Raw genomic sequence first — 14,327 nt, forward strand, 5'->3', positions numbered from 1 at the left:
TACATCATATCAAATATGACATTCATATTGTTCACAACACTAGTGTTTTACGGACAGATTTGCTTGTGGAAAAAATAGTCCCGACACCGAAAATGGTGAAAATGGAAAATGGTGCTGCAGATCTTTATCTTGAGCTTGTGGCCTGGGCTCACAATGCCGCAGCTTGAGGCCATCTTGGTTAAATACAGAGCCCGCTATGCACATTCTGGCGCGCTGTGGTGGAGGGAAGCTACCTCCAGTCTGTTCTTCCAGAAGAGCTGCGATGTGTTGGAGGTCTTCCTAAAGAACATGATCCATGATGCCTTCACCTAACTACACCAAGCACGTTAAAAGAACGTGACCACTGTGCATGTGTCGTATGCTCTGGAGAGGCAGAGACACACTTCAGTTGACAAAGAGATCTGTTGGTAATTAATATGCAAATAAAATGTCTGTATAATATTAGTTTATATTTAGGTTGTCTTGGCAACACAGCCTATGCTATAGGTTACACAATATTAGGTTTTTCAATTCTCTAATAATTAATTAATTTTCTAAATCTATTTGGCATGTTTCCAACCATACATTTTGGCCGGACAGCTACACATAATACTGGCCAAAAGCACGCATATACTGGCTAATGTAAACTCTGGCCTTGACCGCCAACACCTGTCTGCTCTGAGCACATCCACCGCCAATCTCTCTCCTGCTCACTACGCCCACACTGAGCTATTCCTGAAGGGAGCTACACTACTCTTAAAAAAACTTTCCTCCAGTTCAGCCAGTGTCAGCCTGTCACTATCATTACCACTGCATATGACAGGGAGGCAGTGGATGGAGACATGCAGCCTCTTGCATCATTGAAAGAAAAAACTCATCGCTGCAGCACGTTTTCACTGCTTTCGCTGCTGCCATTGTTCGTATTTATGGAACTTGACTTGACTGAAGCCATTCAAGTACTGGGATAAGGTGTACACATGCTAGGGCAGGGCCATATGGGGAAAATCAAATATTATGACATTATGGGAAAAAACAAAAACAAAAACAAAAAAACAAACTTAATATTATTATTAATATTGTAGGGTCTACTCATGGTGCTTTCACAAAATATACAATAAGATATAATGACTAACAGGGTGAAGGCAAATAATAGATATAAGGATTCACCATATTGGATTTTTTGCCAATATGCAACATGCTGGTATATAATAACTCACTTGTGAGAAGTCTCTTCTGTAGTGGAATTAACATCATATGACATACTGACATGACATACTATTATGGTGGCCCACCAGCAGACTGAAACATAAGATACAATGGCTATCAGTGTATGTAATATTCATTCATTGGTCAAAAAAAAAAAAAATCTTACTGTCATACTGGCAGAAATAGGCATACTGGCCAATTTCAATATTTCAATTTAAAGCCAATATCGGCCGATTCCAAATGCCAATATTATTGTGCATCCCTAAATAGAAAAGCTAGAACAGTTTTGTAAGTTCAGAAAACAACATTACTTTAATGTAATGCAGCCTTTAAAACCAGAAAAAGACAATCTCTGCAATATTACCATATCCAAAATCTAAGGGAATATCTTGTCTCATGTTACAAGATTGATCCAATATCGATATATTGCCCATCTCCAATACATGTAACAGTATTTTGGTTATTTCCTGAGTACTTCGGTTAGCATATTGAGGTTTCTCCTTCATGGGATAAGGGCTTATCCAGGTTCCTGAAATTGGGATATGATACTGACATGGTCAAACACAAAACTTACATACTTCAAAAGCCCAGTCATAACTGGACTACTGACGTCCATGTAAAAACACTCTGTGTATAAATTAGGAAAACGTGCCAGCACACTGCAAAAAAACTGAACTCCAGAGATTTATTTTCCAGAAAGAGTAGCCCCAAACATAAAGCCAGAGCTACACAGAAATTAGTTCAAAACAAACACCTTAATGTCTTTGAAACCTTACACTCACACTAGCAATTCGGCTGTAGCTTAACACACACAAAAACACACTCCACTGAAGTCAAGAGTAAATGAAATGGCAGCGTGTACATGAGCACACTCATTCACAATAAGCGTGCAGGGCAGTTCTGTAGTGGGAAACTTCAAAGATAAAGAGAGTGACAAAAGGAGGAAAAGCCAAAGGCAGCTCAACACTCAGTAATTCCACAACTGGTTCAATGACCTTACTGGACATCTTGACATTGAGACAGATACTCCACACTTGGTCTACACCCTGCACTTTCTTCATTTACCCTAAAGGGAAAGTTCAACATTCTAAAGCCTTATTCACTCATTTGACAAGAGTAAGATGAGTAGATCAATACCATTCTCATATATGTCTGTTAAATATGAAGCTACATCCATCAACCAGTTAGCCTAGCCTAGAATACTGACTAGAAACAGGGGAAAAAGAGCTAGCTTAGCTCTATTCCTTTGAGGCGCCTTTTTTTAAAACCACTGATGCATAAAAAAATGTTCAATAAGAGCTGACAAATACAAACACCACATACCATTGGTTAACAGAGTTCTAGCTAGTGTTGAGTTTTTCCAGTGGGAACAGAGTTGACATTCCATCTAAGGGGCCGCAGCAATTTGCCAGCTCAGGACCCTGGAAGATTTAATGAACATTCATAATTTGGGTTATCAAGAAATGCTTTATTAAAATTCCCTGCCTCCAGTTTTATTGTGGAACTATTAGACTGAGGATGACTGCACAGACAATAATCACAGGACAATGTTCAAAACGGCACAAACTTTTACATTTTGGGTACATTCCCTCTCCCAACTGCTCAATTCAAATCATCCACAGTGGATGCAATTAAACTGACTGACCAGACATTGTGGCTTATTATTGCATAGACAAAATACTATTTCAGAAGCTATTTTAGCCTGAGAAGAAAGAGAAACAAAACACACAAGACACAAAAACTAGAATAAGTTTGGGTTGGCAGATCAGCGTCCCCCACAGAATTAGAATTTATATGCAGCAATAGCTAACATTTTGTGCCCCTTCTCTCAATTCAGGGACATTAATGTGGGTCCATGAATGCAGCACAGGCACAACTTGTCAAGAGTTATTTTTATCCCTTCACATTAGATTGAAGCGTTTCAGTCACCACATAGCATGGAAAATTTATCAGTTGATCCACTCTAAGCTGATCGGATCAATGGACAAGAGGAGAGGCTGGTGCAGTGAGTGAAAGTTAACTGTTGGACCCAGCACAATGGACAGATAAGTTTATTTTCACTACACCTGCTGTTCTGCTGCTCCGTCTGAACAGAGTGCGCTCTGTGCTCCAAGAGTGTTGTGCAATGCACAGCTGAACAGTGTAAATATTCCAACATTTCTCCTAATGAACAGTCCCACTCCAAAAATAAAACTATACTCATTGCGGGAGATGTTTTGATTTGAGATGTTAGCAGCACTTATCATGCTTACACTGCTAGTTTTGGTTAACAGAAAACTAACAGTGATAGTCATAAATGATAAAGGGTTTTAGAGCTTGAAATTTAGGTGCTTACTCGCTGGGGCGTCATTTTTTCACAGCAACCCTGTTAGGTCTGCACAGCAGTATAAGCAGTTATGAGCCCCACCGCTAGCTCCTACCAGACCCAGGCTAGGTGCAGTACAGTTAATTGAGGAATAGCACAATTAACCTATAGACTGACGTGTCAAAAATAGTTTCTGCAGTTAATCGGTTAACAGTTAACCTATGACATCCCTACTTTAAATGCAGACTTGCAAAAGAAAATCGAGATGAAACCTGCACCTATTGACGAAAAAGACATTTTAACAAACAAAAAGAATTTAGTTTTATCACTTTGAGTATGAAGTCTGTACATTAATTGTTTCAACTTTAGGTAATATTGAAGACTTGTCTCTCCCTCTATAATGTTGTAGTAGTAGAGTAAGAAACTGTTACCGTGTTAATTTTCCTTTCATGCCACTGCAGGGCTATTAACTTTTTCCACAAGTACCACTGGTGCTCCTTTCTGAGAAATTTAGGAGCACCAGCACAAAATTTAGGAGAACTTAAATCAATAGGCAGCACAACACATTAATAATCTTGAAATGTAATCAAGCAAACATGAGGTTGTTCAGTTATACTGAATATCAGTATAACTGTGATTCGGTTGTTTACACAAGGTCACGGGGTGAATGCAACAGTACAACAGTCCTATTAGCGCCATTTATTAATTCACAGTAATAAGCAAAAACAATTTTTACATTTTTTTTTAATCATTTAAATATCCATTTCTTCCCTTGCCTTTATCCCCTCCTGACAACCATTCATAATTTAACTCAAATGTTGTTTGTGGAAATATGTACATCTATGCTGTACAAAATGTGTTACCATGACAGCTAATGCAAGCTTATTAACAGTTCAGAACACCTGTAAAGTGGAGTAACACATGCATAGTTAAAAGTCCCAGTGATCTTGTACTCTAAGGCCAGGTCCACACTAATATGTTCTCATTTTAAAAACAAAAATGTTCTCAATACACACAAGCACTTTCACACTGTTTCAGTGATAATCTCCATCCTCTACTAACACGCCTGAGAACACATATCACACGACCATTCGCGTAAACTGGGCATACTGGGCATTACCTGACGTGGATGTAAACAGGAAGCAGATTGTCTACTCCACATCTGCTTGCTTAGTTACAAAAAATACATCAGAGATGGCAAAAAGAAAAACCAGATATTTCTTTGTTTGGAGTGGTGACGAGGTTGAACTGTTAGTTTCAGTAACAGTTCAACCTCGTCACCTCATGTGAATTTATGATGGTCACGGTGGTGGAAAACAGATTGAGTCATTGCAAAGCAATCATGGCAACATATCAGAGTGGTACCAGGAGCATCAGCCGCCCCTGGAGGAAGCCATGGTGGTGTGAAAAGGAGTGACCACACAAAAACAATAGAATCACGAGAGGTATGTAGACCTTGCTATTATGTTTTGAGTTGAAACATTGTGACCGATACCCAATCAGGAAGGAAATGTGGATGTTTGTGTCACCATTTAACTAAAACTGGGTCAGCTGTGTTTTGAAAGATCTCCTGTTTAGGAGTTACAAAATGCTGCAATAGTGTGGCCGCTTTTGATAATGTGGCAATAGTAAAAGTATTTGTGTGGATGTAGGCTAGTATATACTAATGGAAGGCCTCTTGTCCAATCTAATTATTCGGTTGGAACTGTTGTATGATCATTGTCCCCATTTTTTCAGCAACTCCAAATGAAAGAAAAAAAGTTTTTTTCTCCCAACAGGGAGGGATTTGTTAATGTATAAAGGATGCAGGTCATGTGCTTTATACATCCTGTGAATAGAGTGCCCCTTGGTTTTCCTGTAGGCCAACCCAGAAGCTGACATCACCCTGGTTCCCTCGTCAAAAAGCCTATGGGATTTTTCCACTGATTTTTCAACTTCTGTGAAACTTACATTTTTTATTCAGCAAGACAGTTTTCACAAATAAACACCACTTTGAGGATTTTTGAAGATTTTTGAAGCCTAAATGCAATTCCCAGAAGCAAAAGGCTAATGTCAGGCAATAAATGAACAACCCTACGGTCACGTTGCTAACACTACGGGGCTGTTAAGCCATGTTCAGCACAGCTTGGTTGTGATGATGTTCTGCAGTCTCATTTAACCACTTTATAGCAACCACCTTTATTAAGACACATATAAGCTTCAGCTTTCATGAGTGGAGTATATACTGACTTATTTTATGTCATAGAACATAGCATGACAGTCTCCTCAGCTTGTGTTAACAACAGACCTTGTTTCAGGCTTCTAGCCAAAAACCTGTTCAAAAAAAACTTTGAGACAAGGGTACTGGAGATGCTGACATGCTGAATGATTTCTGAGTTTTGAGGACTCATTCCTAGAGTTCTCTATAATCCAAATAATCGTATTTTCATATATGTATTCTAGAAATACCCTGTGTTAACACCTTATCTTGAAAAGCAGACATAGTCATGTGTATCATGGGCCGTGTCAATGCATTTGCCATAAAAGTCAGAATACGAGGGGAGTGGTTTAACCATGGAGATGTGAGTGATGGCTGGCTTGATGCAGAAACATCAGATGCAGCCTCTGAGCCCAAAAGGCACAAGAGCACAGGATTGGATCCAGTTTGGCTTACACAGAAAAAAGAATGTGGTGAAGTTTTCCATCCCACACATCTCTGCATTCAGAATACTCACCTAAACATGTGAGCAATCTTCACATAATTAGCCATTACGACTGTAAGCAACACATTTGAATACACTGACAACGTATGTATCTGATTGGTTGGTGGGATGGTGTGGTCTATTCACAGTGTCCTTTCCAAATATACTCTCAAGGAGGGTGCTAGAAGGGTCACACATACATGAACATACATACACAGTTTGGCTTTGAACAGCATGTCCATGCTTGCACAGCGTCCACCTGTGCCTCACAAAACCTCCACAACACATCCAGTCCAGTGAGATTACACCAGCCCCCTCAGTCTGCCCCCGCACACATGCTTGCTGTAGGAAGGATATGAATATATCTGCCATTCCCCAGCACTGCGCAGGTCGAGCTGCACTCGCTGAGCTACAGGGGGAGGAAATTGAAGATGAAAAACAGGCGAATCAATAGGGCCTGCCTTTAAGACAAACGGGATATGTGGCCGGGGAGAAAGCAAGGCTCACTGTGGATCTTATTTCACACTCACCAAAACACATTTACGATATCACAAAGCAGTAAAACCACACACACATTTATATACACAAAGAAATGTTGTCACAGACTCCTCAATTAATTTTGTACTTAACATTCAGCTACTCACTGCTGGCCTCCTTCATATGTCACAAATGGAAAATGTACAACTGACTAACAAGACTGCAGTGTGATAATGTAAAGTGGGCTTCAGCCTAGGCATTTATATATGTATGTTGTTATTTCTACATTGTAATATGATTCACAGTGGCTTCCATTGTCATGGTGACATAACAGTTTGAATACAACCAAGGAGAGAAAAAAAATGACAGGCAAAAATAACGAGAAGCGCAAACACCCACACGGCCAAACACAGTGCGCTATTACAACAGCGCTTCAATCACTCCCTTATCCAAGCTGCCTTTCCGAAACTCTCTGAACCAAGCGAAATAAAACAATTATGTGATGCATAGGAGCAAACCATTTCTCAGTACAGCGGGGCGATCATCTGCCTCTGCCACAATTCCAAAGCACAAGAGCTACCTCAAATAGATATAACTGCTGCAGAGCGGGCTAAAAACACTCCTCGAACAAGCTGTGATTAGACTGAGGCACCAGCCAATTGTTCATACAACCGCAAAGAAATATCATGACAAGGCATAGTTTCCACAGGCTGGAGACTTGGGGGTAAAGGAATGACACATGAAGAAATGATGCAAACATGTGGCACTGCAGTACGACAAGCTAACTAAATTTCAAAGGGCCTGTGGCTGAGATATATCATCACTGGATAATGCTCTGGTAGTGATGTGGCTGTTGTCGTGCTGAGCGGTCGAGTGTCCTGGGAGCGCAGTGTGGCCTGCCATTAACACAGCGCTGTGCTGCGGCCTGAATGGACCGGACCAGACTGGGGATGAGAGACACACAATGGAGAACAAAAGCCAAGTAGGTGCTATAAAGGGGGTGGGGGAGAGAGCAGTCGGCAGCAGGGCCAGCATGACACAAAATCAGTCATCTGTTTCAGCAGGGCAAACAAGCCGACCACTGTCCGTTTGAGGCTCACTAACCTAGAGGAGGAAAAAGAACGGACTACGCAAAAATACTGCTGCCTGTTTGACTACCTTTAACTGATCTGCTGGTTTCCTTTTCACTCTGAAAATCAAGCTGGAAGCCGGACACTTCTGTGAAAAACATCAACCCCTATCATAAATACCTAAACATGACAGCAACAAACAAAAAGGAAAATAAAAAACAGAGGTATTGAGGACAGAACATAATCCAAAATCTTTGCTGTTGTGAGATCACACTATTTTACCCTTCAAACTTGAGCAAATTGGTTTGTTTTCTTCCAAACACAAATACAAATACATGGGGGAAAATCAAATGACAAACCTGGCAAGAAATGCCCCACAAATTGCAAGAAATACTTAAGACATTATGAAGAAAATTACCAGAACAAGGGGGAGAATTGTTAGAAAATTACCAAAAACTAGGGGAATTTGACCAGAAAATTATATTGATAATAACTGCATTAGAATAGAACTGAATATACTTTATTTCAAATATAAAGATAAAAAACACAAACAAAAATAAAAGTGGGCATACATCACAGATTTTCCATGAGCAACATAAATTAACATAAATTAAGCAAAAACGCTTGTCTTCTTCTATTGTTATATATTTTCATCTATGTAACAGAAAAATGAATTCTTTATATTTATATTTTTTAATTTATTAGTTTTATTAGTTATTTTCTTGTTTTATTTTTCTGTTTTTGTTTCTTTTCAGGTGATTTTCTTGGAACTTTTTTTTTTTATTAATTTCTTGCTATTTTCTGGGTCATGTCTTACAAAGTTGCCTTCCCCCCCGTGGTTTTGAAAGAAATCAAACCCATTAGATCGGGTTTCAGGGGGTTAAATATCTTTAGAGGGAAGGACACCGAGTCTCCACAATGGCAGTATTCCCTGTAAGCCATGCCTACTCCCAAATGTGGGGAGGGATGTTTTCCAAGTAGTAGTCTCACAGAGGCATGAAGTCCAAAACAGCCATCTTGTTGTTAGATAAGCTCGGGCTCTGGCAGAACATAAAGCAGAGACACCCTCTGTGTCTCACACGTGACCTCACTGCATGACAAACCCATTTACATGACATTTCCATTTCCTCTTTTGGCCGACGGTCTTATCCAGAGCGACACGAGGGCTTGCCCCGGCTCCACCTCGCAACATTTGCAGCATGGCACATATGTTAGGACTGACCGATGCGAGACTGCAAGGTGTCACACCAAGTAAAATCCCTGAGGACTGGCAGCCATTTTGCCCTGCTAAAGGGTTTTAATTGTCCCACTCTCACTGTTTTTTTTTTCTTTTATTCAGAGCAAACCTGTTCTGAAAGCATGACTGAATGGCCACCAAAAAAGAAAACAAGAACCCCCACCTCACTCTTCCTAACAGGAGCCATTTGCTCAAGGTGACGGAGCAAGGCCCCTGTGAACTGGAAAAACCTGGCACCAGCCATTCGTTCCCCCTTTTGTTTTTAGTGCTGCTGCTGTGCATTACAAAACAGGGCAGCTGGGAGCGGGTTGGTGTCGAGTGGCGACTTTGGTGCAAACGCTCTCTTAGGTTGTTTTTCCTCTGCCCCGCTCCTTATTTGCTCTCTCTCTCTCTCTCTCTCCACCTGACAACACCCTCTGAGCAAACACACTTGGAAATGTGCTTGAAGGTTTTGCAATCTTGGTTTCACCTAACACATGGTATTTTAATCTTTGGTGTCCTCGGCTACATGAAAGAAAGCGAATAACAGGAACGGGGAAAGGGTGGATAAGGAAAGAGAGAGGAGGGTTAATGTAGTGGAGCCTAAAATGGCTGCCTGTGGTTCAAAAGGTGGACAGACACCTCTGAATATTGCTGAGCGTTTTTTCCTCCTATATGCTCGGCCAAGTATCACAAGAAAGCGAGACAGGCAGCGTGACAGTGAAAGAAAGAAAAGGAAATGAAGGACAAAACATAAGGGTGCAATAAAACAAGAACAGGAGAGAGAGAGAGAGAGAGAGAGAGAGAGAGAGAGAGAGAGAGAGAGAGAGAGAGAGAGAGAGAGAGAGAGAGAGAAAGAGAGACAGAGAGAGATGATTACGTAGATTGCCTGCCTCACTCCCCTCTCGGCCTTGTTTTTTTTTTTTTCCCCCAGCCTCCTCCTCCTCCATTATTCTCCCAAGAAGCATTGCTTCTCAGCACGAAACAGAATTCACCAGCACAGCCCTCTGCAACACCGCTCCCCCAACGCAGAGGAAATGCTGCGCCCCATTGGAGCAGCTCCAGCACTGCTGCACCAATAGAAATGCACTGAGGAGGCAGGCGTCAGAGCCACTTGTTTTTAACCCCGTTGTGCAAGACGGCGAGCGGCATAACACAAGGCAGCTGCAGAGGGGAAGGTAGATGCAGTGGTGCTGTATCTATCTCCCAAAAAATCAGCCAGAAAGTATCTCAAGTCAGTCCCTCCAGCAACAGAAGTAATAAGTAAAACAATCCCCATGGTATACAAAAATGTTACTCTTCATTCTCCAGTATGTATGTTACTCTTCATACATATGAATGCATATGTATAGGTGTGACTGAACAGCTTAATATTTTCAATATAAAACTCAATAATTTAATTGATTTCAAGAAATAGACCCTTTAGTTGTGACATATTAATAAATACGAAGTGTGGTCAATCTACAATTCAGAGACAACGTGCACACGACTGCTTCTCACTTATATGAATATAATCTTTCTACTTCCATAGAGGTGCACATGCACAACACTGGCTTGGTTGACTTGATCACATAGGCACAACACACACAAAACCTTATTAACATATCAATAGCTACACCTGCCCTCCATGTAATGATACACAGTGTCATCAGCATGCAAATGGAAAGCTAAAGGGACAGGGTTTTTCCCCCCCTATTCCTATTCCACGCAGCAACACCCCCTACTCCCTCCTCTCCAACCGTCTGCATCGAGACAGAATCCTGTCTTCTTCCTTTGGAAATGAGCCAATATCCTGCTTCACTCCCTCTTATACAAGCACACATACAAAGCAGGGTTTAAATTCTGCAAGGAGTGTGATCCAGACTCATCAGAACACAGCGCTCACAAACTCTTATTATGTTTTTAAGGGCATGTCACCTGACAGTTAAATTTCTAGGTTTGTAACCACTGTGTGAATGTGAATGAGAGACACTTTATTTCCTTAGTAAACAAAAAAACTGGACCTTTCATGTCTGCACATTCCACTGATCCCCAATGTTTCAGAGGCCCATATGTGAACAGAGGGTTCATCCTGTAGACAGATCCACACACACTAGAGCAGTGAAGGCAGTGCTCCTTTATGAATTGTTGTAACTCAACACCCAACGCATGCATCTCACTCCAACACATAATCTGAAGCTGCCTGATAGAATGGCCTGGAAAGCCAACATGGCGGGTCAATTCCCCACAGAGCAGACACAACAAGCAGCCAAGCAGTTCATTCTTCCCAGGGTGGCAGGTTGAGTTAAGAAGGCAGGCGAGGGTCAGGGGGGGGTTGGGTGTTGGAGGGGCCTGTCTTTCCTATGGTTTCCAGAGACCAGGTTTGCGAGCTGCAGCCCACACAGTCTATTAAAAGATGTGAAACATATTCAGAGAATGTCAGTCGCAACCAATGAAAACAAGGCTTGGCGCACTGCAATCTGGCTTCCAACAGGCATCCAGATCAATCCAAATACTTGGTGCTGGCTGACCACCCCCCAGCAAAGCACGAGTGTAATCTTTGTACTCATGAAGCAAGGTCAACAACAGCTCAAAAAAAAAACAACAACACTGGGTTACTTGAACCTCAAATCAGCTCAGTATTAAATAGATTTTCAACCACATTTGGTTGGAACATATTTGATGAGTGAGCAGTACTTTTAGTGTTTAGCTTTGTAATACACCAACCACATTTTGTTATAACAGATCAGACAGTGCTAGGAGGAAGTCCCACATCTGACAGCACATGAATCGACATAACCATGTCTGATGGAGCAAAATAAGGTATTTCTGAGTGCTATCTGGGTCCACTGCTCCGGACTCCAGCAGCAGCACAATGAGGGGCGACGTGGTGCAGCTGAGTGGAGCACAGCTACTCAGGCGACGGTGAGGGCAGCCATTAATGCCCGGAAAAAGCGGGGTCCTAATAAATATTAAAACCTCACAAAAACATACTACTCGCGGGAAACGGCGCTGTTTCATCTCTCGGCGATTTCAAAGTGTGGCGGTTGCTAGCTCATGGTTCTCAATGGGCTTCATTTTACCCTAAAAATTATCAACTACACTGTGAAAATGGCATGGCATAGCTTTCCGGGAGGGCTCAAGATGTAAATGTAGCATTCTGTTACAATTAAGACGAGATCCAAATGACCGAGCCACGCAATGATCTTAAAATCATACCAGCTATGAGGTCGCTAACTTGGTCGAAAGTTGTGATTACTATATTCCCACTCAACAATGCTACTCGCACTTACTCACACGTTGACATAAAAAAAATGGAGGCTAAAAAAGGAAACAAGAGCTCCCCTCTAAAATACCACCCATTTCTCCTAACCGCCACCGAGGCTGGGGGTTGGTAGGTGGGGGAGGTGAAGAAGAGCAAGTCACTACCCAACAGATCTGCTTTTCTGTGTGCTGGATACCTCACACACATACACGCGCGCACGCGCGCACACACACACGGGGAAAAAATAACAAGCACAAATAGAAAAAACACAACCGAGCTTTGGGCTTGATTCACACGCCTCAGCGAAGTTAGGAATGTTGCCAAAGACAAATGCATTAACATGATGTAGCCAAACAGCACCGTGATGCAGGCACCATATTTTTCATAAAACTAAACGTATCAGTCTAGAAAGCCACTGCAGTCATGTGTTCATCTTACAAAAACGTCTTCAGGTGTAGACATACCGGGCGAAACGGTTCGTGTAATGTATGCTGTAACGAACTGGTTCAAAATAAGGACACAATCAACTGGAAAACATCCAAAAAGTTAGCTAAAAGGCTAATATAGCATTTGTTGCCTATGGCTCGTCTGCTAACCAACACAGCAGCTGGTTGCTTAGCTAACATGAGTCGCCAATAATGATCAAATTGCTACTAATGTCGTGGGTAACTTTTTAAAAAATTCGACAGTTTCGTGGTCCCAGAACAACATTTAACATACTGCTGTCAAAAGAATCATGCAAAAAAGCCGTTTTTGGTTTCAACAAAACAAGTTTGCACATTACCTTACGCGGTCTGGCTCTGAACTTCCTTGCCCAGTGTAGGGGATGCAGGTCTAACGTTATTCACCTCAGTTTTTTAACCGAATTAACAACTATGCCACAAACGCGAATGAAGTAGCTTTAACGTGCTGCTGGTGTTGTTTTGACCGAGCAACGTTGGGGTTATGCTAAGCCTCTGCGGAAACACACTGTCGAAACTTGCTTAAAAAAACAAGATTTATTATTTAATGCTTTTTACGACACCAGTTTGTAGCTAACTGGACTCAAGGCCAAACATTATGTATCTTATTGGTAACGTTATGACGATAGCTAAGTGACTGGTTTATTCCTGGTATGAAAACTGAGAAAAACTGAACTGAAGGCACCCTAATGGACTAAACGTTTCACGAGTCAAAACTCTTGAAAACTTGCAGAATAGTTACTGGGAGCTTTGGGGACATGGTTGCTTGACATAGTGTTGTAAAATGGGCTATAATAGAACAAGTAATGTGATGGATTTCCACACTAACAAGCTAGCTATCAAAAACAACACGAGGATCAAAAAGTCATGAAAGATCAGTCCAGACACAGCTAAGAGCAGCTCTGTAAGGCACACCATCAACATGGGGAGTTTTTTAGCCAGCCAAACAAACCTCTTAGAAGTGGAAAGCTTGTGGGGGCAACCAACTTGTTCCATTAAACTTAAGTGGAAGCTAAGTAGTTAGCCAAGTTGGTTAGCTTCATAGCTGTGTTTGGTTGACTGAAAACATGACTGACTGTTATTTTTATGTTACTGCCTCCACGTCTATAGAGGGTAAAAATAACTATTAACACAGATTCAAAGTACTCACCTAAAGAGGCATTCCAAACTTGAACAAACGAGGCAGATGCATGTACAATGGCAGGTCCTTTGAGTATCCCAACATCGAATCCAACCAGACCAGAAGGCCTGTAAGTCGGCCTCGGAGTCTCCTGTATCCTTTGCCCTCAAAAGTAGCTCCCTCTCCCGGGGTAGGAAACAAACTTCTCAGTGTCTCCCACGCATGGGCGGAAAGTTAAATTCCCTGTCCTGTTCAGGTGCACTGCATCCATTGAGTGTCTATTATAGATCCCCGGTGGATAAATCCATGTATTTTAGTGTATTGTATATATACAGTCGCTATTTATAATGGGGTATATGCTGCTGTATGTGATACAGGACTCTGATTCTGTCTCGGGTCCTTACATTCGCAGAGGCGCCCATCCCCCTCCTCACCGGCATCGACCGCGGGTCCCAGCGAAACTGACACACAACCACGCCACGGGGTTTCCCTGGCGACAGTGCAGGGGCTCTCTCCTTGGGCGGCCCTTGCTGCGATGTCCCGCCTCCCGTCAACGATTGGACATCCA

General features: G+C 41.8%; 1 protein-coding gene across 4 annotated transcripts in view; it reads right to left on the reverse strand.

The window, feature by feature from the left end:
* setd5 (SET domain containing 5) overlaps positions 1-14,236 on the reverse strand; it is a 47,856-nt gene extending 33,620 nt beyond the window's left edge. For 2 of the 4 annotated variants that reach the window (XM_088082859.1, XM_088082854.1), the window contains exon 1: positions 13,790-14,236. The gene's annotated coding sequence lies outside the window, so the exon portion shown is untranslated. The remainder of the gene's footprint in view (positions 1-13,789) is intronic. The other 2 variants (XM_042498398.2, XM_042498384.2) reach the window with 1 other exon arrangement.
* Between the last annotated feature and the right edge of the window lie 91 nt (positions 14,237-14,327).

The sequence above is a fragment of the Plectropomus leopardus genome, chromosome 2 (genome assembly GCF_026936395.1).
Source record: "Plectropomus leopardus strain MGB_pleo_1.0 chromosome 2, ASM2693639v1, whole genome shotgun sequence".
Lineage (NCBI taxonomy): Eukaryota > Metazoa > Chordata > Actinopteri > Perciformes > Serranidae > Plectropomus > Plectropomus leopardus.